Source organism: Octodon degus, unplaced genomic scaffold (genome assembly GCF_000260255.1).
Source record: "Octodon degus isolate 3935 unplaced genomic scaffold, OctDeg1.0 scaffold00057, whole genome shotgun sequence".
Classification (NCBI taxonomy): Eukaryota; Metazoa; Chordata; class Mammalia; order Rodentia; family Octodontidae; genus Octodon; species Octodon degus.
In genome coordinates, this window is record NW_004524633.1 from 2,520,987 (window position 1) to 2,525,986 (window position 5,000).

Consider the following 5,000-nt stretch of genomic DNA (forward strand, 5'->3'; position numbering starts at 1 on the left):
AAAGAGAGAGGGAGGGAGGAAGAAAGGAAGGGGGAGGGAGAGAGCCACCTGTGGCCACTTGGTGACCTCCAGGCCCACCTCACAGTGCCGCCTCAGTGCCGCCTGGTGACCTCCAGAGCCCACCTTCTTGGCGCCTTCAGCTAGGAGCTCCTCAGGGCGGGAGTCCACTCCCCTTCCCAAGCTCCAGCTCTGAACGCATGAATTTGGAGGGCCTAGACCATAGCAGTGTCCCAGGAAAGTAATACTAAATTAACTGGGTTTGAGCTCAGGCGGTCTCGTATGTTTTGATGTCCAGTAAAGCTGCTCGTTCAAGGTCAGTCCGGTGGCGCTTGGTTGCATCTCCCCTCTCACACATGCGCAGGAATTTTCTCGCCTGACACTTCCATTCATTGCACAACTGCTTTCTTAAAAGTCAACATGAAGACAGTGACGCGTGAGGACGGTATTGATGGCTGTGGGGCTCTTGGCTGGCTGTGCGAGAGCGCTGTTCTTCGGAAAGGTTGCCCCCAGCCTTGTTTGACCAAAGCAGCACGTTCTCGTGGGTTGGGTTGCCTCTTGTCGTATGTCCCTTTCACTCCAAGCTCTTTGTCTATCAATTTTATTTAAACATTTTAAAATTTAGCCTGTTATATACCTTAATATAAAATATTCAAATTTAAGTGCATAGTTGGTGAGTTTTGATAAATATATACAGACCGTGACTGAACAGTGGCTGTGCTTTCTGTTGTGATACATGTATACATTTGTGTAATTCCCGTGATACAGACTGTTTCCCAAGTTCAGAAAGGTTCCCTGTGCCCTACTGCAGGCCCAGGCACCAGGCAAAGTAGCCAGGGCTGTGGGACGCCAGGAGAGCCGGACTCACCCTCGTGGGGCATGTTCTCCACACCTTCTCTGCATGTGTGCTCACGGGTGGTTTATTCTGTCCGGCAACTGAGTCTCATCTCCACTGGACAGGAAAGTAGGGATCTAAGCAACTTGCCAAAGGTCACTAACTAGAAACTTGGGGCCCCGCCCGAGTGGGGTTCTCATAGCATTACCTTCTACTGCTAGTGCACAGACGAAAAGGTACAAAGACATACAGGATGCAAACTTCCCGGGTCTGTTCACACAACGTTCTGGAAGAGGCGGAGTGGGTGACCAGCGGGGATCAGTGGCCAACAGGAGCAGAGAAGAGGATTCCCTGCGGCATTAGAGGTAGAGAACTTTTGAGCCACAGAATGTTCTAGGTCTTGACTGTGACAGTAAGTATAAGGCTATATGCATTTGCCAGGAGCATTAAACTATGCACTTAAAATTGAATGCTATTCAGTAAAGCTGATTTTTAAAAAGCAATATAGGAGGACCTTGGGAGTGTCATTTTGTACAAAGTCACTGCAGTAGTATCACCTTCAATAATATAGCGGGCCTTGGTGACTGTCCCACTGAGGCAGCCTGGTGGCTGTGAGGCGCTTCAGTAAGAGCACATGTTGAGGCGTCCTTCCTGGGCAGGCGGAGGGCAGGGCCAGGCCGCCACACACGCTCAAGTGGGGCCACACAGCGGTGCTGCGGGGAGGGGCTGTGAGCCGGGCTGTAAACTGAGAGAGCTGGTTCGAGACCCAGAAATAGAGCTGTGGAAGTCACAGCCACTGACCAGCCAGCCCCACGATTTCTATCCAGGTCGCCCGGCTGGCCTGACAGGGTCCGCAGGGTTGCCCTTAGGGACCTAGGCACCCACTGGGTGGCTTAATGACAGGCAGAGCAGCCAGAAACCCTGCGGCTGTAAGGGAGACAGCAGTGTCGCTTACAGCGAGCACACCAGGCGAAGGCCTGCGGGGCTGCAGATCCGAAGGCTTCCCAGGCCGGCGGGCCCTCCGAGGCCTCAGGCTTCACTCTGATGATTGGTCTGCTCTGGCTCTGGGGCTGTACGCTTTGTGTCGCCCTCCCGATAACCCTGTAAGGCTCGCCGCTATACCTCATTCAGACATTAAAAAGTGTAATACATTTTATCTAAACCGGGTTCTTTTTGTAGAAGCTTCAAAAATGACCTCTGGTGACTTAGTTCTTTGCTTTAAGACTGCAAGACCCCAAATTATCCCCTTGGTTCCTGTGAGTCTGGGAGGCTGTGACGGAGAATCTTCCCAGCCCAGGTCAAAGGTGCAGGAAGAGATCACAGACGTGCCGAGAGTGAGTCTGGCACCGAAGGCTGCAGGCAGAGTGCAAACGCTCCTGCTGCGACCTTGGCCGGCGTCTGTGTCCTGCACTCGCTGCCCTCCTGTGCAGGGCCTTGTAGGACACCGTGGGGTTGATACAGTGCCTCGGAAAGTGCCTGACAGTAGACATTCACCAGAAGGGACGCATCGCTGACCTCATGCGCTCTGGCGTAATTTATGTTGGTCTCAGGTATAACTTTTTTCTTGGGCTTTGCAGAGACAGGGAATCTATAAAATGTGCATGGTGTTTGGAGCACAGCAGCCCACTGTCAGCACCTTTCACCATGACGGTCCCCTCCGCAGTCTGGGCCCACAGTGGTGTCTGGCTCTCCTCTTTTACCTTGTCTGTGCGCTGGAGGTGGTGCACTCCGAAGGCAGTGACAGCGACCTTGCATGGTTCGGGGCTAGGCAAGTCCTCAGGCTCTCAGGGCAGAGCTTGGCCTCACGCACTGCGGCCTTCCCAAGCCATGCTTTTGGTGGGGAGCTCTTGGGTTAGCTAACGGTCCTGACCAAAATGTCTTTTTCTAGGCAGGCACCTGCTCAGAGAACTCTGATGAAATTCAGAACCTTGAACGATGGTATTTAAAATGGCAGAAGGAAATCAAGACAAAGTCTAACCACAGTACGGTTTTACTGCCCTTTTAAATGTCTTTCTTTGGAATGTTCATTGATGAAAAGAAAAGGCTTTGATTTAATTTTAGCCAGTTCTAGGGGTTGATTATACTGTATTTTTCTAAAGGCTTACTGTGCAAGACCATGCCAACAATTACATAATTTATAATCAAGATTCTATTTCAAGATTCTAGTACTCTACGAGTGTATATTTTAAAAGCAGCTTGAGGCGCCCACACAGCACCACTGAATTGTAGGTCAAAGAGTTTTCTCAATTTCAGTCACACAGTTTAAGCTAGAAGTTTCTTTGAACCTTGGAACATACGAACGTTTGTTTCAGAGACCTTGTTACTTACTCTGGCTGGGTAAGAAATCCAATAATGGGGCCAAGGTCATCTTGCGGGTGATTCTGCCCAGTCCCTTCCCGTGTTTTGTTATACTCCTTTCTTCCCATCCGCATCTCCTTCAGTGACGTCCAGGCCGAATCAGAAAACCCCAGAGCACTCCGTGGGCTGCACCTTCCTGGAATTCACGGCCAGTTGAAGAGGTCTGTGAACAGCCTGTGCTGGTTCCAGGTTCCCCTTGGGCCACAGGGAGAGAGCCTCTGAGTCTATCAGGGTGACAAATGGATTCCAGCGTGAGTGTCAGCTCTGATGGATGAGTGGCGGTCACCTGGAGCCTGCGTCGGAGGCCTCCGAGGCCGCGCGGGAGCAGCAGGAGGCTGTGCCGCAATCTGCTCGAGGTGCCACCGGGCCCCACCGTGGTGCTGGGCAGGGGCATCTGCCCCCGGCTGCTGCCCATGTGCGTGCACTGTGTTCTCCTCTGTCACCCAGTTTCCTGAGAGTGCCACCTTCTCCCCTTAAGGTCAGCAAACCCGCACCAGTCCAGATTGATGCAAGCTCTTTCCTCCACCTGTATCTCAGATAAGGGTTTCATGTGGATCGGGAAGTCATCTGAGAGGCTTTTATCCTGAAAAAAAAAAAATGCATTTTCCTGGAAGCCTGAAACTTACTTTCCTGAGCTGTGTGTGAGATGTAGGCCAGGCACGTGTGGTAAGAGCCAGCCGGCTTTTTATTTGTTCTAAATAGCTTTCTTTAATAATTGAAAATAATGAGAACTCCCTCAATCCCTAGGAATGTTGCATATGCTCCGTAAGATGAACGGCCCTCCCTTCCTTTTACTGCTCCGTGGAACTGTGGTGGAGACCAGGCCTTGCGTGCTCCAGGCAAGCGCTCCAGCCTGGGGCTTCCCGGGCCATGTCCCAGGTCTTCCTGTACAGGACGGGCGGACACTATGGGCCCCTTTGCCCTGCCCAGAGTTAGCGGTGGACATGAGCACCCAGCCAGTGGGCAAGAGTGCGCGGAGACAGCACGCAGACGTCGGCAGCTCCCAGTCAGGGCTCTGGGTAACAGCGTCACGGCGGCTGAGGAACTGTTTAAAGTGAAATCAGTAAAGACAAGGGGACTAAGAGGCCACACCACACATCACCTAGAAGCATCTCAGCCTGACATTCCGAAATATTGGCAACCCTGGGGGCTCCACCCCACCTGGACGTGTTGAGCTCGAATGGGCCCAAGCTCCAACATGCGGCTGGCACTTGGGCTTTGGGGCGTTTCGGAGCCTGCCGTGGCCTCTGTCTCCTCGTCAGTGCAACAGGAATATGCCTAATGGCACAAGTGATGACACAAGCCCCCCGTCTGCTGTGCAAGACGCAATGCATTTTAGCTGCTGTTAGTTGCTGGCCGTGCTCTTCGGATAATGCATAGGAATATTTTACGATTATCATAACTCCTGACATTTATGTATGATCACCCATAGCTTGCCAGTGCCTTGCACAGCCAGCATTTTGAGAGAATCCGAGTAAATATGTATAATTTTAAGTCAAGCTCTTACTAAGTTACTAGGTTACCCACAGTGAGCACAAACCTATGATCCTCCCGCCTCAGCCTCTCAGAGTGGTGGGACTACAGTCATGCACCACCATGCTCAACTACAGAAAATATTTTAAAAATTACTTTTAAGTATAATCCACACAGATGTCTTGAGAGACAGATGCAGTTATCTCGTGGGAGGACACAGAACTAGAGGAGTGGCCTCCCCAGGGTCCAGAGCTGCGGCGTGGTCGCTCTGGAGCAGGTCGTGGGTCCAGAGCTCCATTTCACGTGCGCGGAGCACCTGCCCCGGCTGGCATGTGCA